Here is a 22,528-nt window from a genome sequence, read left to right as displayed (position 1 = left end):
GTATGTGGGTGTGTGTGGGTGTATACTCTAGGTTTACACATATTTCCCATCTCCAGTTCGATAGCGTTGGTCTTTATTAGTTAACCCACAGCCAGGGAGCAGGCAACCCTCTTCACATAGGGCATTGAGCTTGATGACTGAAATGACTGCTCGATAGCCTTACTGCTTTACAAAAGATGCAGTGGCTCGCTCTACGTCAAGTTAATGAGTATTTATTTACAAAGTTGATGTTTCTTCTTATCGTTACTGTGGGGTCAGAAGAATTCTCACCATCCAGACAGGTTAACTGTACCCCCCTCCCCACCCCACCCTCGTAAAGCTCCTGCCAGACCTGCTGAGGAATGCCAGTATTTGCTGGTGTTCTTCCAGAACTTCAGTCTCTTGTTGCCACGAGATGTGTGTGTTTATCGGTGTTTTTCTAACTGTTTGGCTTATGGGGATTCAGTTACATCCTGCTCATAATGCTTCTTCAGGATTGATGGGATTTCTTAGTAATAATAAAAGGCATACTATTAGAAAGACCGTACGCTGTGTGATGCTCTATCTGAATCTTAAATGGATTGGGATTCAAGATTTTACTTTGCAACAAAAACTAAGATTATCCAATGCAGGCTTTCCCCCTGTCAGTCCTTCCTCTATCCAAGTTTAAAATAGACATAGCTTTGAATTAAATGTAAAAATACAAGCCGTGAAAATTTAATGACGGGTAGGCGTCGGGTGCAGGGAACATTTGAAGTCTGTCAATAGACAAGATTTGTGATAGATGAAAATGTCAGCGATTTTCCTGTTATTGCTGCTTCTTCAGAATGAGTCCAGCACTTATTACAAACTGGAAGGTGAGTAATTAATTTTGGGACATTCTATTCATAACGCTGTATGGATTATTGCTCCAATATAACCTCTGGGTCTTTCCATTACAGGCGTCTAGATTAGCTGCATTTGGTGGTCCAATAATTTGAAACACTTCTCTGAAAAACTTGTCTGGCTAATAAGATTTTAGAATCGATCAGGATGCGAGTAGACTTTTAATAATTGACAGCTGCTTTGCGTGACACTTACAGCAATGTGGATTTTTCCACTGTTACAGGGACAGAGGTGCTGTATTCTATACTGGGAGGTGGATCCTCGGCTCCAAGCCGCCCTGCAACACCAGAATTGTCTGTGGTTCATTGCCAACTCTCCTGTGCAAACGTGGGGCCTCCACTTGCATTATTGCGCATCGCTAGCATTCAGTATGTTCCCATCAGAATGTTAAAACAAAATACAAACAAAGCCGAAAATAGAGAATTGAGTCTATGTATCATTACATACCTTCAAAGAATTACAAAACAACCACCTAATCTTACTTTACAGCTGATGATTATAAACTAGTGTTGATTTTTGCATTTTGTAAGATCTGCTTCCCCCTGCCCTCACCAGATGAACATTCACCATCCACCCTCACCAAGACCAATCAATTCTTTCTGAGGTGCAGTGTCCAGAATTGGATGCAGTTTTTTTGGCTTCATGTGGGCTTCATTGGGTGAGCAATTGTTGCCCATCTTTAGTTGCAGTTGAAATGATTAGATTCCCTACAGTATGAAAACAGGCCCTTTGGCCCAACAAATCCACACTGACCCTCCAAACAGTAACCCAGCCAGACCCATTCCCCTACCCTGTATTTACTCCTGAATAATGCACCTATCACTACAGGCAATTTAGCATGGCCAATTCACCTGACCTGCACACCTTTGGATTGAGGGCGGAAACTGGAGTACCCAGACAAAACTCACACAGACATGGGGAGAATGTGCAAACTCCGCACAGAGAGTCGCCCAAGGTGGGAATTGAACCCAAGTCCCCGGTGCTGCAATGCAGCACTGCTAACCACTGAGTCACCATGCCACCATGGCGCTGGTGAGCTGCCTTTTTGAACTGCTGCAGTCCATTTGGTGTAGATAGAGCCAAAGGGAGGAAGTTCCAGGATTTTGACCTAGGCACAGTGAAAGAACAATAATATATTGTTCCCAAGATGGGAGTGGCTTAGGTGAGAACTTGCAGGTGGTAGTGTTCCCATTTACTTGTGCCCTTGTTGTTTTAGATGGTAATGGTCATGGAACAAATACAGAGAATGCTACAGAAACTCAGCAGGTCTGTCAGCATCTGCGGAAAGAGAAACAGATAACATTTCAAGTTTGATATGAATCTTCTTCAGAAATGTTGCAGTTATGGATTTGGAAGGTGCTGTCAAAGAAGCCTGGTGAGTTTCTGCAGTGCATCTTGTAGATGGTGTTCACTGTTGTTATCATGCGTGAATGAAGGAGGGAATGAATGTATCGTGTGTGGTTGAAGGAGGGAATGAATGTTTGAGGTGTGTTGCCAATCAAGGTGCTTTGTCCTGGATGGTATGAAGCCTCTTGAGTGCTGTTGGAGTTGCACTCATTTAGGTAGGTGGGACTATTCAAGCACACCCCTGACATGTACTGTGAAGGTTGTGAACAGACTTTGGGAAGTCAAGAGTTGAGTTAGTTACTGCATGATTCCAAGCTTATTACTAGCTTTTGCTAGACCTGCTGAGTTTCTCAAGAATAATTTGTTTTAATTTCATATTTCCAGTATCCATGCTACTTTGCTTTTATGTGTATTTTAGTGGTCTAACAAGGCCCAGATGCCAAATTGTCATTACATTGCTCCATTTATATTGTGCCATAGTTAACAGTCCAAGAAGGCTGATAATTATGAGTGGCAGACAGAAACAGTAACTCCTCAATTATCCTGTGATAGAAAAATTACTAACAAATAATTACCAGTGAATAAAATTTGTATTGTCATATATTTTTATTAATAGGTCTTAATAGCTACATTTAAAAAATAATTTCTGTGCAAATCAACCAGACTCTGAGAATGAAAGAGAAAAGTTGTTTCCCACTATTTCTTGTCAGTCATGATTATCCTTGCATAGAGAATGCACATATATGGTAATGATTGGGATACTGTATGTTTTAAATAAGGTGAAGATTGTGCAACACTATATTGTCTTAGAGTGAGAGGTCAAGCTTAGGAAAATCCAATCAAATTAAGCATTACCCACATTCATAGCATAACTTTTAACTTAAGAGAGGGTTACAGTAAGGGTTCCAGGAACCATGTTTTGAGAACTCCAAGTATCCTGAGGGGAGATGAAGTAAGGTATGAAGTACCCCTGACTGGGTTTAGAATGATGTGTAGGGGCTATAGTTAGCCAGGGATTTCTGTGTGAGTTTTGTCAGTTTTCAGGGCTAGTTCACCAGTAACTTTGTCAGCATGAAAACTTGAGGTGTTTTGATTTGAGAAATGAAGAGGTTTCCTGTCCAAAGATTAGGTTCTGGATTCAGTTTGAAGTCCATCTTGTATTTCAGTTAAGTATAATTTTTGTGTCTTTTGTTTGTTTCTTAATTAGTTTTTAGTTGTTAGATGAAACTTGATTAAACTTTTAAAGAGTATACATAATTAGTTAACCCAGTCATCTTGCTGCTGGAACTGTTAAGTTTCTTGCAAAATTTCTGTTTCTTGCCTTGGCTGATGTTATATCTCTGTTGAACCTGGAATATTTAAACTATAGAATTTGAAGAGGTTACTTTGAAATTTGGTAATTCAGTGTACTCAAACAAATTGAACAACTCTAAAATTATCCAAAATTAATTTAAAACTTACAATAGATCAAAAGTTCTCACAGTTTACAAGTATTTTAATGTATTTTTGGGTGCAACATCGGTGGTTGCATATTTTTCTACACTGAACCCATCTATTGCAGTTTTAGTCATTCGATTAATCTATCAAAGTTCATTGCAACTTTCTGCTCCTGCCCACTTTATTTACTGTGCCACCTAATTCAATGTCATCAACAAAGTTAGATTTTTAGCTCACTATTCCTTCATTCAACTAAGTTGTAATTGCTGTGAAAAGCCACAACTCCGGAAACGTCCTGTTATTTTGAAAAATACACGTCATGCTTATTCACTGTTATCTAGCTCCAAATGAATTCCCCAGTTTAGCCAATTAATTGTCTCCAAATCTGATGGTACACATTGAAATATAAGTTTATGACATAGTAGGAAATCATTGGATCCACTGTGTTGGACAAGAAGTGCTATCCAGTCTAATCCCACCCTGCAGCTCTTGTCCACATCTTAGTGGACTATTACACCTCAAGTATATATCAAACTTATTTTTTAATCCAATGAGACTTTCTGTCTCTACTATAATTTCTGACCTCTACCACTGTCTGGGTAACAAAAAAAAATTACACCTCAATTCATATCCTGTCCTTTCACCAATTATTTGAATTCATTTCCTGGGTATTAATTTCGCTGCTAACTAAAATTAGTCCTTCCTATCTAGGCCCCTCATAAATATATCAGCCATTTTAAATCTCCCCTCAACTTTCTCTGTTTTAAAGAAATCAAACACAGCCTACCCAAACTTTCCATCTGAACAAAAGCCATATTTCTGACAACATACTCACAAATTTCCTTTGTACCATCTCTTCTGTGATCAGACCCCTTCCCTGATGCAATGAACCAAACTGTACAAAGTATTCTAACTGTGTCGACACAAGAATACACGGGATATATAGAACAAAAACAGTCCATTTTGAAGCAATAGATCCATGCTACATTTGTGCTCCCATGTTACCTCATTTAAATCTATCTAACTATATCATTGAAATGGCCCATGAAACCGTCAGTTGTAGGTACCCCCAGCAATATCTGCACAATGCTACTTAGAGATGAGAAATAAATTAGACTTTTAATAAAATCTATAAGCCTACTTGTCAATTCCCTTTTTTTCATTTACTTGTTTGCCTATCTCCTAAATACATCCATACAGTTTGCAACATCCACTCTTGATTGCAGTGATCTCTACATATTCATCATTCTTTGTATAAAAACGTTTCTCCTCAATTTGCAATTGGATTTTTCATGAACTATTTTATTTTGGTTTTATCCAAACATTTCAGTGCCTTTCCTAATTTAAAACCCTCTATTAGGTCACCCATTTTTGAGAAAATTGACTTTAAAGAAAATTTTATTCCTTTCCTCATGCTTCTGTTACAATGACTTAAATTTATATAGTTAATTTAACAAAATATGTCAAGGTGCATGGCAGCAGCAGTATAAAACAAATTATGAAACTAAACTATGTACGCACCCATTAATTCAAATAAACTAAAAGCTTAGTCAGAAAGATAACTTATAAAGAATGTCTTAAAGGAAGTAAGTAAGGCAGAGAGATGTAGCAATGGAGAGGTATAGGGAGGGAAAAAGCTGATACAAAAACTCTCTGAAACTCTCTACTGACAGGAGCTTCTACAAATTGTTCAAATCGCTGCCACACATCTTTTAAACTATTTGCTTTGAGTGTAAACACCTTAATGGTAAGGCAGAAGGAGAGGAAAGGAAGAAAATCCTGCAGTCCAGGTCCCATCACCATGTGAGGTGTCCTGCTCCATATATCCAAATATCTGCAGGTCGAGAGCATCATGTTCAGTCTCATGATGCCATAGTTCAGACCCATAACCCTGAATTGACTGGATGGACAGCAGATGACAGAAGGTAATCTAGAGCAGGGGGCCACACCAACTGAAGGCATGGCCAACAAGAGTGCAGCAATCACAAATGGAAATGCACGAGAGGCCAGAATTAGTTGAGAGCAAACATGTTAGAGGTTTGTTGGGTTGGAGGAAATAGAGATAGGCAAGGGCAAAGACTAGGCCTGGGATGCAACTGAAAATAAGAATAAGAATTTGAAAAATCAAGAAATTGCTTTCCTAGAAGTCAATGTAGGTCTTCAAACACAAGGTGATAAGTAAACATGACTTCCTGTGAGTCAAAACACAACCACAATGACCTCACATTTATGGATAGTGGAATATGGGAGCCCAGCTAAGTGTGCACTGGAATAGCTGAGCTTGAGATAATGAAAGTATCTCCAGCATCATCTTTGGAAATCTTCCCTACACCCTCTCCAACTTCCTAGTGATGACCAAATATGTGCACAGTACTCTAAATATAGTTTAACTAAAGTATAACTTACCTACTTTTCAATTCTTTTGCTCTTGAAAGGCTCTTCTATTGCTTGGCTTGCTCATGTATGGCCTCATTAACCTTGATGTAGCATTTAGTGATTAGTGCCTTTATACTTCAAAATTCCTTTGTCCCACTAGACTCACAATTCACCATCTTCCTTCTCAAAATGCTATGCTATACATTTATCTGCACTGAGCTCCATTTGCGAATTATTTGGCAATTTTTCATTTTTTACCTGTCTTCCTGTAATTTGTTACTGTCGTCCTCAGTATTGACCAATGCTTCTAAATTGATAGTCATTCACACATTTAGAAATTCAATTCCTAATTCTAAATTACATCTACTGCATTGCTACCGTCCCTTTTCACTATCATCTCTTCTAAAATAAATAAGATTGGACACATAAGATGCTTCCTTTTTGAAAACTGTGCTATTGATTATTATATTTTTCTTTCTAATTGTTTTCTTGATTAGCTTCCTTAGCAGGGATTCAGGCATTTTACCTGTCACTGATTTTAAACTGACTAGTCATTATTCCATTAGTATATCCTGCTCTCCTTCTTAGGTATAGGAATTATGTTAACTGTCAGTCCTCTGGCACTACAAATATTGTGTAATAATGCCTCTGTTATTGCTTGCCAAGATTATTTTAAAATGCATGGATATAATCCCTATAGACCAGCTGGTGATTTCTTGTGGAGTTTGATTATTTTCATATTTATTTCACATGCACTTATCTCATTATTCATCTCATCACCTAATGTCTACCTGTTCTATTGCCCTGGTAATTACCAAAGAAGAAGAATTATTTAATTTGCTTGCTATTTCTTTACCAAAGTCTTCTGTGTTATTTTGATTATCTCTTAATGGTCATGTTCCCATCTCAATCTTGCTTTATGATCCTTGGTAATTTAATTCCAGATTTCCTTTTTGTTTTCTTTTAAAAATTTCTCTGCTAATGTCTCTGCATTCTCTCTTCTCTTCATATCTCGCTATGTATATCTCTTTCCTTAACTAAAATTCTTTCATTATGTCTTTATTCATCCATGCAGTGTCTTTAATATTTAGTTTTTTCTTCCCCTTTCAGTCAATACATTTTCCTGAACTCTATTAAATACCATTTTGTTTGCCATTGTTCTACATTATTGTTTGCTAATGTATTGCACATTTTATTTCCCAAGTTATATTCTCAGCCACTCAAAATCAGCTATTTTCCATTCTACTATTTTGTATTTTTGCTGTTTATATGTCCTTCCCTGTCATTATCTTAAAACATACTGTGTTTTGGACAATAACTTCTAGATGTTTAATTCGTTCTGAACTGTTCGAACTAACCCTTGCAGACCTGGATTCAAATCTCCTCATGATAGATGGTGAGGTTTGAATTTATTCAAAATTTAAAAATCTAGATTCAAAACAAAACAGCTAGTATAATAATGACTATATAACCACTGTCAATTTCTGTAAAAGAAAAACCCATTTGGTTCACTTAAGTCCTTTAGGGAAAGAAATCTGACATCTATAGCTGTATATCCACTTTGATAAGAATAACGGCAAAATGGACCATTATTTAAAGGGTGAAAAATTGCAGCAAGCTGTTCTGCAGAGGGACCTGGGTATTCTGTGCATGAATCACAAAAAATTGGTTTTTTGGTGTGGCAGGTAATTAAGAAGGCAAATGGAATGTTGTTCTTCATTGCTAGAGGGATGGAGTTTAAACATAGAGAGCTTATGCTGCAGCTGTATCGGGTGCTGATGAGTCCACACCTGGTGTACTGTGTACAGTTTTGGTCTCCTTACTTGAGAAAGGATGTACTGGCACTGGAGGGGGTGCAGAGGTGGTTCACTGGATTGATTCCAGAGTTGAGAGTGTTGATTTAGGAGGAGAGATTGAGTAGACTGGGACTGTACTCAATAGAAGAAAGAGGAGGGATCTTAAAGAAAAATATAAAATTATGTAGAGAAAAGATAAGATAGAAGCAGGGAGGTTGCTTCCACTGACAGATGAAACTAGACCTAGTAAACATACCCTTAAAATAAAGGGGAGCAAATTTGGGACTGAATTGAGGAGGAATTTCTTCACCCAAGGGTTTTGAATCTGTGGAATTTCCTGCCCTGTGAAGGAGTTGAAGCTACCTCAATGAATGTTTTTAAGGCAAAGATAGAGTTTTGAACAGTAAAGGATTTAAGGGTTACATTGAACGAGTGGCTAAGTGGAACTAAGTCCATGAAAAGATCAGTCAAGTTCTTATTGAAAGGCAGAGCAGGCTCGACAGTCCAGATGGCCTACTCCTGTTCCTGTTCCTTATATTCTTATGTCCCTATGTACTGATATAACCTCACAGAGGCTGGTATCCTGACACCCTTTACTTATATGTGTATAGCACTCGACACTGGTCTGGTTTCCTCAGAGCCAGCTCTCAATGCGAACAGAACCTCTGACACTCCTGTTTACATCTGGCAGTCATGGCTCCATGATTGGACCAGAACAACAGCCCCAATCAGGGACCTCATATTATATATGAGCAACAAATATTCGCCCAACCAGTGCCACTGAATAAATGAAAAAAAAATCAACAAATCTTCTCTGGGTGACCTTTTTACATATTATTTACATATTCCCTTATCCCCTTTACCCATCCCATCTATTCAATTATTACCAGGATATTTCAAATTCTCCATGATTATTATCCTGCAGGTTTTATTAAATTCATTAATATGGCATTATATTTCTTTCCCTGCCTTCCTTCTGCTATTAGGTGAACTTTAATGAGATTAATCTATCATGACCATTTATTCCTGCTTGAATGGATTCTGCTTCTATGTTCCTGATTGTTGTACCCCTTTTTTACTATGACCAAAGTGAGTTAGTGCTATAGTGGAATTTCACTCGGCTAATAATCCAGAGACCTGGATTAATACTTCTGTGATCATGGGCTCAAGGTTCACCTTGGCAGCTGGGGATTTGCCTCTGGTTTAAAAACGCATGCAGGAGGACAAACCAGGTAGACCAAAGCATATGGTCACAACCTGGTACAATACGTGGAATGTCAAAGTGTAGAAACATGATTCGACAAATAGAGATATGGGATCCCACAGCCAACAGTTCAGAACTAAATTCTGTAGTCCTGCTAATTCTAGTCATGAATGATGGTGGACAATTAAACAATCCTCTGACAGAGAAGCCTCCACAAATATCCCCATCCTCAAAGTTTGGGGACACAGAGCATCAGTGCAAAAAAAACAAAGCATTTGCAACCATCTTCAGTCAAAGGGATCAAATGGATGATTCATATCGCCCTTCTCTGGAGGCTGTCAGCATCACATGTGCCTGTGTTCAAATAATTTAATTCACTTTACAAGATATTAGTAAAGAGATGAAGGCACTGGACACTGCAAAGGCTCAGAGACCATGCTCCAGAACGAACCAAAGCTCTCGCCAGTTGTTACAGTGTAGTTACAATAATGGAATCTAACTGGAGTCTGGAAAATGCCCAGGTGTTTCCAGCCCACAAAAAGGACAACAGATCCAACTCAACCAATTACTGCCTAATTGTTAACCTTTGGTCATCAGCAAACTAATGGAAGGGATCAATGACAGTACCATTAAGTAGCACTTCCACAGCCATAAGCAGCCCAATGACACACAGGGTGCTACAGCGCTACTAAACCCCTGACCTCATTACAGGCCTGTTCCAAACATAGATAAAATACCTGAACTCCCGAGATGAGGTAAAAGTGCAGATTGCAGCTTGCAGACCAAGAGCAGACTAACTACCAAAAAAAATCTCAATATTGTTTACATGCATTTCAGGAATACATGAAGGGTGAGCTCCTTTAAATGTGAGATATACATATAACATCTTCCTTTCCAAATAAAATTGGTCTGTGCATTATCAATTAAGCTTTACAGTCCCTACAATGTCTAGGTAATTTGTTGATACACTCAGATTTTGTAATGGTAACTTTATCTGGAAGTACAATTGATTTCCACAGTAATGAATGATATAGTTTGTCATTTGTGTTATCAAATTTTTCTTTCATGGACAGTAAATGCCATTCCAGAATTATGCTTACCTTGAAGAACTACAGCTAAGATTTGCTCCAGATTAATCACTGACTGATTGCAGTTCTCAAGCTGTTCACATCTCCATGGAATGTATTGCTTTCCTTCTTAAGATCTTTCAGTTAATTTTGAGGCTTCTGTTTTTACACTCTGGATTCTGCTAATTCAATCAAAATTTTCACCTTTTGTTGGTCCAGAATATTTATTTTTTACAACCTCCTTTAATAACTGTCCAACTTCTTTTTTCTCTTTAGTGTTTTTAGTAAGCCTGGACCTCTTCCATTTCAGTGGTTATTCAGTTTCCTCTTTGACCCTGCTTGAGTTTTTTTTCCCACTAGAACATCATTATTGGCATATATTCTAAGAGGACTGTCTCATAACTCATTTTCTGCTCCTTGTTTTAAGTGCAGTCCACATCTACCTGTTTTTATTTCAGCCTGTCATCTTCTCCAGTATTGCTTTGAATGTAAGCTGATATTTCTGTTGCTGCTTCTGCTGAGTTTGATCTATTGTATGTGTGAGTCACTCAAGATCTTCGAGTAACCTGACATTATTTTGATTGGATTGATGATACAGAGCTTCTGGTTAATTCGGGTTACTTTCTTTCTCTTTCAGCTTTTCCTTCGCCTTTGTTAATTGAGCAGAGTATCTCCTCAATACTTCATCATCTCAGAGATATTATACTCAAGAATTAAAAACCACACAACACCAGGTTATAGTTCAATAGGTTTATTTGGAAGCACTAGCTTTCAGAGCACTGCTCCTTCATCAGGTGGTCAACCACCTGATGAAGGAGCGATGCTCCGAAAGCTAGTGCTTCCAAATAAACTACTTGGACTATAACCTGGTGTCATGTGATTTTGAATTTTGTCCACCCCAGTCCAACACCAGCACCTCCAAGTCAAACTCAAGAATGGATTTATTCAGAGCTGTTCAGCATTTTCCTCTTGAATTTCCATTTTTCTCTCCTCAGGAGAAAGCTGAGACTTTAACTCCACTAATTTAGAAGAAAGCCAAGTGTAATTGATGGTCAAGCAGTGTCAACGATCCATGAGATTTGCAAGGACCAAATGGATTGATTGTATTTGCACTCCAGTACCATTGATCCTGCAAATGAAATTGACTAAACTGCTGTATGCCAAAAATTTGTAGACTTCTTCATGACGTCCCGTGTCTGTTGGACACATGCATATTAGAATTTGGTTGGCTTGCATATTGGTATTTGACCCTGTGTGAAACATGTATTCACTACATTATGTACATTATCACTTTCTAGTTTGTTGATCACTTCATGTATATACCTCAGTGGGATACCAGATGGTTTTTACTGTAGCTTGGATGTATTCCTTATGGGCAATCTGTGTGGAATAATGCTTGGCTTTTTGTGAATGCATCAACCATTGGTCTTGTGCCTTGTCTGAAAGTGTTTTTTCTGCCACATGCCTTGTAAAATTGTTGAAAATTGCCTTGGTGCATGCAGAAGACTACACCTTCCACATGTTTTTTACTGACCCCTCCCCCCCCCCCCCCCCCCCCCGCCCCCCATCTAGCGTTCCAAACACAGCTTCCAGGTGAAGCTGTGGTTTACTTGTACTTCCTACAACCTCCTGTATTCACTTTTCACAATGCCGTCTCCTCTACACTTGTAAGAACAAATGTAGTTTGGGTGACCTCTTTATGTAACATTGCTGCTCTGTCTCTAAGAATGACTCTAATAGTTAAGTTCCTTGCCATTTCAAAATAGTATCCTGCTGTCATACTGACATTTCTGTCCTAGGCCTGCTGCAGTGCCCCAGTGCAAATTACAGGATCAGGACCTTATTTTCTGCTCCGGTACTTTGCAATGTTCTGGACTTAACATTGGGCTCAACAATTTCAGACACTGAACACTGCCCTCCCTGTTCATTCCACCCCACCTTCCCATCTAATTCAGCAAAGCTAACCTAATTTTTGTGATGAACACACCTATCATTAACATCAACTCTCCCCTGCTAATACGCAGTACCCTTTAACTTTTGCTTTGGATACTCTCACCACCTGTCCTACTTGCTCCTTCTTCTTGTTGTTAACAGTTTAAAAAATATGATTTTCCAGCAGTTTTGGAAAAAGGAGGAATGTTGGCTTCAAACATTAACTCCAGCATTTTCTATATTTACTGCTTCCACATGTTTTATATACTTTCATGATTGTGTCAATATTGTACTTCGGACTTGTAAGATTTGTTGATTTTCAAGAATGTTGATCTGACAATTTGTAGTTCAGTAACTCTTTGGCATGATAAGTTTCAAGTTTGTCCAGCAAATCTTTCTAGAAAGCTTTCATGGGAGTTGGATATGATCACCAACTCAACAATTTTGTTTACTAGTTCCCACCTGAAAAAAAAATCACATGATTAGCTCTTTTCTCTGCATCTGCTCAAGAGTTTCTTGAAGCTTCTCTCTAAATTACATGAATCCTTTCCACTGAATATGGAAATTGAATCTAAGTCTGAATTGATCTCTTAATGTGGTCTATATCTTTTGGGGATATTTTGCTCTTTGACTGTTAATCCTGATGTGTTAGGCCTGTGTAGCTCTCCATTCTCAATTACTTAGCAAATCTTGACGGCTTGTTTTTCTGCATCACATACACTTGACTCGAGAAACAATACCTCTGAATGCTATATAAACATTCTGAATTTTGGGAGAAGAGGTGCTGTATTCCAATAAGAACATTTTGTGGAAAATGTTCTGCCAATGCACCTTTGACCTTTCTTTGCTCGCTATTGATCTGGCACACGCCCTGATTAATTGCCAATCTCAAATGAGTTAAACTGACCCTTTGATAAGGATTTGTCTACTTATTAGCAAAAGATATTTTTATCACTTTTCAATGCTGCAAAAAGAAATGTATTGAGGGTCATTTCGTACACTTTAATAAAATTTATGATTGCCAACCAGGAGCGTTACCTAAAGATTAAATTACTTGCTGTGTGTTCAAACATTATAGGCCATATCAGCATGATATTTTATTTGGAGCATCACCACTGTTCGCCATGACATGTTAATGACAATGGTCTAATGATTATTGTCCTGTTAGAAATTGGTTATCTGCATCAGTTGGTCTGTTTAAACAGTAAAACACTTTATAAGCTCTGAAGTATACATTATAGCAATACTAACTGATTGTATGTATGCAATTTGCAGATGTATAGCAGACTGACTGTCAGGAAGAGTTGCAATGTAAACAATACATAATACAGGGAGTCCTTAAAGGTAAGCTTTCTTAAATACAAAGTATAGATATTACATTAACCATTGTCCCCTAGCATTCAATGGAATTACCATTGCTCAGTCCTCCATCTTCAGGGTTACCATGGAATAGGAACTGGACTGGTTTAGTCAGATAAATAGTGTGGTCACAAGAATAGGTCACAAGATTAAAATGTTACCTCCGATCTCCACAAAGCCTGTCCACCACCTACAAGGCAATTATTAGAGTGTGACAACATATTCACTATTTTTTTAAAATGAGTGCAGCACCAAAACATACAAGAAGCTCTCATTAACCAGAAAAAAATCCCACTTGATTGGAATCCCATCCACCACATTCAATATTCATTCCCTCCACCACTGATGCACAGTGGTAACATTATATATCACATAGAGGATAGATTACGGCAACTCACCAAGGCTTCTTTGAAAGCAACTTTCAAACACACCACCTCTACTGTCCTAAAGCACATGGAAACATAGAATGATTCAAAATAAAAGCAGGATAGGTCCACCATTCAATATCATCATGGTTGATCATCCAGCTCAATATCCTGTTACCGCTTTTTCCCTATACTCTTTGCTCACTTCAGCCCTAGGGTCTACATCTAAATTGTCCTTGAAAGCATTCAATGTTTTAGCCCCAAACACTTTCTGTGGCAGGGAATTCCACAGGCTAATTACTTATTGGGTGAAGAAATTCCATCTCATTTCAGTCCTAAATGGCCTATCCTGTATCATTAAACTGTGAGCCTTGGGTGTGGATTTTCCAGTCACTGGGAACATCCTTCCTGCATTTATCCTGTCTAGTACTGTTAGAATTTTTATAGGTCTTTTTAAAATTCACTTATGCGACATGGGTGTCGCTGGCTGCCCCAGAAATTATTGCCTGTACCTAGTTGCCCTAAAGGGTAGTGAGCTGTCTACTTGAACTGCTGTGGTCCGTGTACCATAGATAATGCTGTTGGAAACAGAATTCCAGGATAACCCCATATTCTTCTAAACCAATGAATATAGTCTTAACTGATCCAATCGCTCTTCATTTGTCAGTCCTGCCATCTCAGGAATTAATCTGGTAAATCCTTGTTGCACTCTTTCCTCAGCGAGGACATCCTTCCTCAAAGAAGAAAGTCAAAACTGCACACAATGCTTCAAGCGTGGTCTCAAAAAGCCCTGTACAATGAGGGCAAGTCACCTCTGTTCCTGTACTCAAATCCACTCACTATGAAGACTATTTCTCACTAGGAAGGTCCATCAGGGGTGGCACAGTGGCTCAGTGGTTAGCACTGTTGCCTCATGGCAGCAGGAACCTAGGTTCAATTCTAGCCTAGTCTGTGTGGAGTTTACATGTTCTCCCTATGTCTGTGTGGGTATCTTCTGGGTGCTGGCCTTTCCTTCCACAGTCAAAGATATGCAGGTTAGTTTGATTGGCCATGCTAAAATGCCAAGAGTGTCCAAGGATGTGTAGATTAGATGAATTAGCCATGGGAAATGCAGGGTTGCAAGGATTGGATAGGGGGTGGGTTGTTCTTCAGGTGTGGACTTGTTGGGCTGAATGTCCTGTTTCCATACTGTAGGAATTTGATGATTTGCCTGCTTACTTTCAGCAACAGATGTATGAAAACATGCAGGTCTCAATGCACTTTCCTGTTTTATTAACAACGTGGATATTCTGACATTTATCAACATTATATCTACCATGCATTTGCCCACTCACTCATCTTGTCCAAATCACACTGAAGCATCTTCACAATTCACCCTGCTAACCAGCTTTGTTTTGTTTGGAGATGTTATATTTAGTTCCCTCATCTAAATCGTTAATATATATTGTGAATAGCTGGGGTCCAGTCTCTTCCCTGTGGTACTGTACCAGTCATACTTGCCACTTGGAAAATGATCTATGTATGCCTTTGTTTGCTGTCTGCAAAGTGGTTCTCTGTCTGTGATAGTCCACTACCCCTATTCCTGTGTGCTTTAATTTTACATGCTGTCATCTTATCTAGTACCTTACTGATAGCTTTCAAAAAATCCAAATAAACTACCTTCACTGGCTACTTCTAATCAATGTAACTGGTTACTTCCTCAAAAAATTTGATTAGATTTGTCAAGCATGACTTCCCTTTTGTAAATCCATGCTGACTACATCCAATCCTGAGTCAAAAAGTGTGGTGCTGGAAAAGCACAGCAGGTCAGCAGCATCCGAGGAGCAGAAGAGACAACATTTCGGGCATTAGCCCTTCATCAGGAATGTGGGGGCAGCCCAAGGGGCCTCAGAGATAAATAGGAGGAGGTGGGGCTGGGGGTAAGGGAGCTTGGAAGGCAATAGATGAAGGTCGGGGATGATGGTGATAGTCCAGAGGGGAGGGTGGAGCAGACAGGTGGGAAGAAAGATGGACAAATAGCATAATTCAAGAGGGCAGTGCTGTTAGCAGATTGGATCTGGGATAGATTGGGGGGGAGAGAGATGAAGTAAGTGGTGAAATCAACATTGATGCTGTGTGATTGGAAGGTCCTATGGTGGAAGATGGGGCGTTCTTCTTCCAGGCAATGGGTGGCTTGGATTTGGCAGTGGAGGAGACCCAGGACTTTCATGTTCTTGGCGGACTGGGAGGGGGAGTTGAAGTGGTCGACCACAGGGTAGTGGGGTTGTTGGGTGTGTGTGTCCCGGAATGTTCCCTGAACCATTCCACAAGTTGACGGCCTGTCACCTCAATGTAGAGGAGACCACATCGAGTGCAACTGACACAGTAGATGAGAATTTTGGAGGAGCAGGAAAATCTCTGTTAGATGTGGAAGGATCCTTTGGGGCCTTGGATGGAGGTGAGGGGGGAAGTTGTGGGCGCAGGTTTTACACCTATTGCAGTGGCAAAGGAAGGTGCCAGGAGTGGAGGATGGGTTGGTGGGGTGGGTGGAGGGGGACCTAACAAGGGAATCATGGAGGGAATGGTCTCTACAGAATGCTGAAAAAGATGGAGAGGGAAATATATCTCTGGTAGTGGGGTCTGACTGGAGGTGGCAGAAAGGGTGGAGGATGATGTGTTGGATGCAGATGTTTGTGGGTGGAAGGTGAGGATCATAGGGGCTCTATCCTTGTTACAGTTGGAGAGATGGGGTTCGGGGCGGGGTTGTGTGAAATGGAGGAGATATGCTGGGGGGCATTGTTGACCACATGGCAGGGGAAATTGCAGTTCTCGAAATGGGAGGCCATCTGTTCTGGAGTGGAATTGCTCCTCCTGGGAGCAGATAGGGTGGAGGCAGAGGAACTGGAAGTTAGGGATAGTGTTTTGGGGGGAATGGTGAAGTGGGGGGTTTGGAGGAGGTATAGTCCAGGTAGTTGTGGGAGTTAGTGAGCTTGAATTAGATGTCTGTGTTGAATCGGTTACCAGAAGTGGAGATGGAGAGGTCCAGGAGGGGGAGGGAGTTGTCCAAGATGTTCCAGGTGAACTTGAGGTCAGGGTGAAGGTGTTCATGAAGTTGATGAACTTCAGTCCTCACTTTCTCCTATATCCAATCCTGACATTTTTCAAGTGCTCTGCTACAATATTTTTTAATATAATGGACTCTAGAAATTTCCCTATACTGATGTCAGACTCACTGGTCTATAATTCCCTGTTTTCTCTCTAAATAGTGGGGTTACATTAACTCCCCTCCAAACCATAATGGTCCCAGAATCTATAGATCTTGAACGATGTCCACCAACATATCCGTTATTTCTAGGGCCATTTCCTTAAGTAACTTGGGATACAGATTATTGTGCTGTTGGGGTTTAACAGTCTTTAATGGCATCGATTTCCCCAAAAGCATTGATGCTGATTTCCTTCAGTTCCTCACTCTCAGACCCTGTGGTCACCATCTTTTATTTGTTTCCTCCCTTTGGAAGACAGAACAAAAATATGCATTCAATCGGTCTTTGTTCTCCACTATAACTTCCCTTGTTTCTGATTGTAAGAGATCTACATTTGATCAAGGCAGCAGAAGCACAGTCATACCACCATGTGTAAATTTCTTTAAAGCCAAGCTGACCTGGAAGTACATTGCCATTCCTTCACTGTCACTGGTTTTAGGTCTTGCAACTTCCTTCCAAACAGTGCTGTGGGTGTCCCTGTACACCACAGGGTGCAGAGGTTCAAGACGGCAGTGCGCCACCATCTTCTCATGGACATTCAGGATTCGGCTGGTCTCATCAGTGATTCTCAAACCTCAAGAAAGAAGTGTTACAAAAAGCCCTTTTCACATAAATGAAGCCATTCCTCCTTTGCCTTTCCCTTTGCTACTTTTAAAATAAACATTACAGCCTTAAATGTTTAATTCTCAGTCCTCAATTTTCTGTCACCAAGACTCATTAATCCCAATGTCTGTTTCCCTGCTCTACATGATTGCCTTTTGTTTTATTATCGACATTTATTGTCCAGTTTAATTCATTATAAAATTGTCGCCAGTTTAAGTTTCACCATCTTTTAAAACCAATATTTTTGATCAATCCATTCCCATCAATGACCTCCATAGTTTTATTTTCCTTTTGTTTGCATTTCGATTGTTAATGTGTCTGTCATACATATCCACTCTCTTCTTCCAAACAGTTCTGCTATTTTAAATCCTCTTCTCCTCCTAATTTCCCTCTAAGCCACTGGGCCCCTCCAAACTTGAAGTGGAGCCCATCCTAGGCCAGTGTCAGGGAGAACTCTCCGTCACTTGCCATTGAATCACGTGTTGTTTCCTGAGCTGGCAGGTTCTCGGCCAAGCTACAGTGGTTTGGACAATACTCCAGAGCCTTTTTGCCCCGAGGTTCTTGCTTTCTAGTCTGGTGCCTAGATACTCTGACTTATTTCGAACTCCTGTTTTGATCATTCAGTGTGTCACATGCATGACATCTGTTCAATACCGGAAACAGGCTGCGATATTAGAGCCGGTGGCAAGTAGGGTATAACTGTCGCACTAAAACAGAAATTGCTGGAGAAACTCAGCATCTGTGGAGAGAGAAACAGAGTTAACGTTTCGAGTCCAGTGACCATTCTTTAGTTCGGACACTACTCGAAATGTTAACTGTTCAACATTTCTTTAAAATACTGTATTACTGGAGAAAGTTGCGACGTTTGTATTGTTTAATGTAGCTCTATGAACTATTTGATTGGATGCCCGTGCATCCAATGTCCTCTTATACACATGAGATAAGGAATTTCCTTGAAAATAGGCTTCAGTGTTTTAATACATAGCAATTTAATACATGGTGTTGTCATTACAAAACCTCTTCAAAGTCATCAAGCGGTGCAAATTGAACGCCACTATGAATTACCAATAAAATTGATTCCATTTGGTGAGACCAAGACTGGAATTATTTTGCACTCTGCACGATTTCTGACCGATGTGCAATGATCCTAATACAGCGGATAGTCTGCCTTTCCTGTGCTGCTGTGCGTCATTTTTTTTTCTTTGTTTCGATGCGTAAGTATCAGTATAACTATAAAGTACAAATTTGTGTAACCAGATAATGAGGCAGTAGCAACCACCTTCAGTTTCATCCTGGACTTTACGACAGTCGTAAACGAATTTTCTTAGGCTGTGCTCTGACCTTTGGGTTAAATTATCGTTTTATTAATCGCCAAACGTTCAGAGTATGATGTAAACTTTAATCTTTCAGTAAAGATGTCTGCTCTTCCCCGTGTAAAGACGCCGAGCGCTCAAAGAACTCTACAATTAAAAGCATATTCTTTGTGGATTGTTGGAGGGTAAGGTGATGTCGATACAATGGAGTTGTAACTACAAAGTTTGACATTTATTTCACGTGTCGAATTTCTGATCAGGAACGCTGTGAAAACAATATTATGGTCTGACATTGCCGAATGGATACGGCTAGCAGGTAGAGTTCAGCATACTCCTGGTAACCCTCCTTGTAAAAGAATAGATATGGTGTTGTTTCCGACTGAGTAATTGTTTGTCATTTCCTTAATCATTTTCGAATAGATTGATTGCTGCAAAAGCTAGTGAACCAGCAACAAGCAATGAATGTCCAGTCTTTTGGGTAGAATTCATTCTTGTTTTATTGATGTACATTGAGATTCCATTAGGAAGTTAAGACAGAAATTGCACTCATCCGCAGAAGCTCGACCCGATGCAATAACGATAATTTACATACTTTTAAAAAAAACGCTAAGCCTTAAACCTGGAAATATATTGCTGGTTGAAGGTTTGTGACCAGCATGGACAAGGATGCAGTTTATAGGTTGTGAAACTCGCAGCCGCATCCCAAATGTGTGGTGAGAGACTTTAAACCCACCATTATTAACACGCTACAGGGTTCACAAATTCAAGATCAAACAGTAACACCTCCCCCCCCCCCCCCCTCAACCTTGCTTTCTGGAACAGAAGTCCCTTTCCTAACAACCATCCATCAGTTTCACATTCTAGTCGTAAATTGAAAAGCTCCAAACAATGCATCTGAGCTGTAGGAACTGGAAGGTTGCCATTGGAATGAATTGTTTGAAACCGTAGCTGAATGATTTACATCCAGGAATCCATACCAAAGAACCTATTAATCTCCATATTGCGTTGAGCAGGTGTGGATTAGTGTTCAGACCACATTCGGTCCTGAGATAGGCCGAGATTGTACTGCATATCCATTGCAAACTTAAGTCTATTTTAACTGAAAGAATTCAGATAGATTCTCAACATTAAAAGTAAGGCCATTGACTAAACACGCTCGGGTAGAAAGAACAAGAATTCTGCCCAAATACATAATAATGTCAAATCAAATTGTTGCTAATTATCTGAAGTCTCCATTGTATATTTTCTGGTACAAAACAATTTGTCAAGGGGGGGAAAAAACTAAAGGACATTTTCAATCGTGTCTAAAGAACAGATATGGAACTGAGTTTTACAGTGGTCTTGTCAAAACGCACATATGTATGCAAATAAGACGAAAGAACTAAATAAGTACATTGGAAATAAAGACGACAATGATCGTGGGCTAAGAATGGGAATCATTTAAATAGAAGAGGAGAAAGATGCAAGTTAAATGTTCCTACATTTCACATTGTATGCAAAAGGAGAAGATAATTTATGGTGTGTAAAAAATTAAAGTTACAATGGCATGTCAAGTCTACAAATAATAACTCAAAACAAATCTGAGTGCAGAGACTAAGGAGTACGAGCAAAGTGAGATTAAAAAGCTAAGAAAGAAAATAAAGAACGATTAGCAGGTGACATAAAGGGAAATAATGTAAAATAAAATCATTGCTTTGATTAGAGATGGTGAAGTAATAAAGAAGGGCTCTTCATGAATACATTATCTTCACTATTATGATCAATTATAATGCACAGAAACATAAAAAAAAGGAGCTGAAGTCGCCAGTTGAGTTTACTTCACCAGTCAAACAGATTAAGGCAGATCATCTACTTTCAACTAGTTTTTCCACCATTCACATATCTCTTGATGTCATTTGTACCCAGAAATCTATCAACTTCTGTCTTAACATGTCCGGTGACTGAACTTCCATATGGTCAAGCTATGGTGAGAATGAAAATGAAGCTATTGGAAAAAAAAGGATGGCACTGTTAGATAGGACACTACAAGTAAAGAAGCAAGAAAAGAAATAATGGGGCTCAGTGATTGTGTCATGGGGACATCTCAAGGTGTAGTGTACAGGCTGATGACATTCATCTCAGAATGCTGAAAAAAGTCAAAGAATTAATAGAACCCTTGCCTGTAAGCTTCTAAGTCTCTGTGCCAGAGAACTATAAGGTTATAAGAATATTTCCTCTAATGTGACAAAGGTATAAGCATGGAAACCATTTCTGAGTTTGTTACATAATAGACAGGCCGGTAAAATCATAATATAAAGCAAAGTTCTGTGCTCACCAAGAAACCCTGGATGGATGCATAACAGCTAACTAAGAGCTCTCTGCCAAATTGGAAATATTTCTTGGAGAACTTAACAGAAAATGTTGATGAAGGAAAAAACAATGCATGCGAATATGTGAATATTTAATTTTGAGAAAACATTTGGATATTATTCTGTAAGAATGGTTTGTTCTTAGTGTTAATGTGCATTGTGTTAAATGAATATGTCAGAATGAATGGTAACTTGATGAGACAACAAAAATAGAGGGATAGGAAATGCTTTTTGTGACTGGAGTGATGTAATTAGCAGTGTTCCACAGGAGGAATATTAAAATAATTTTTTTTCACTACATGTATCATTTGTACTTGGATATAATATGAGCGTTTGTTGATGATTTTATGAAAGAGCACAGTTAACTGTAAAAATGACTGCAAGCGACTTTGCAAAGCCTTAGGTTAATGAAATAGGTTAAACTATATCACTTAGAATTGGATGCAGAGAACTGAATTGTATGGAAATATTTGAAAATGCTCATACGGTTTTGTTAATAAGGACATTGGGTATAAAGGCAAATTTGATGCTAACTTTACACAAATGTGATTTCATCAATACCTTGTAAGAACATTTATGGATTAATGGGCACAATAATTAAGGAAGGATGTAAATACATAAAAACTAGTTCAGAGTTGATTTATTAGACTATTACCTGGAATCAGTGGATTGACATATGAGGCAAAGTTGGACTGGCTAGGTTTGTAGACCATAAGGCCATAAGATATAGGAGTAGAAATAAAGCCATTTGGCCCATGGAGACTGCTCTGCCATTCAATCATGGCTGATAACTTTCTCAACCCCATTCTCCTGCTTCCTCCCCATAGTCTTTGATCCCCTTGACAATCAATAATTTATCTATCTCTGTCTTAAATATACTCAATTCCCTGGTCTCCACAGCCTTCTGTGGTAATGAATTCCACAGATTTACCATCATCTGGCTGAAGAAGTTTCTCTTCTTGGTTCTAAAGAGTCTTCCCTTTACTCTAAAGCTGTGCCCTTTGGTCCTAGTCTCTCCTGCTAATGGAAATATCTTTCCAATGTCCACTCTGTCCAGGCCATTCAATATTCTATAAGTTTCAATTAGATGCCCTCTCATTTTTCTAAATTCCACCGGGTATTGACCTGAAATGGCCTTGAACCTTTGAAGTAAAAGGTATGGAGGTGGGCGCTGAGATGGCAATGTGGGGTAATCAGATCAGTTATGTTCTTATTGAATGGTGGAGCAGGGTCCGGGGATGAGTGGCCTATTCCTGCTCCTAATTTGTGTGTTGA

General features: G+C 39.2%; 1 protein-coding gene across 1 annotated transcript in view; it reads right to left on the bottom strand.

Annotated features, from left to right (window-relative positions):
- LOC140486450 (single-minded homolog 2) overlaps window positions 1–22,528 on the bottom strand; it is a 93,420-nt gene that overhangs the window by 58,841 nt on the left and 12,051 nt on the right. The window lies entirely within an intron of this gene.

The sequence above is a fragment of the Chiloscyllium punctatum genome, chromosome 15, assembly GCF_047496795.1.
Source record: "Chiloscyllium punctatum isolate Juve2018m chromosome 15, sChiPun1.3, whole genome shotgun sequence".
NCBI lineage: Eukaryota > Metazoa > Chordata > Chondrichthyes > Orectolobiformes > Hemiscylliidae > Chiloscyllium > Chiloscyllium punctatum.
This window is presented reverse-complemented; position numbering and strand designations above follow the sequence as displayed.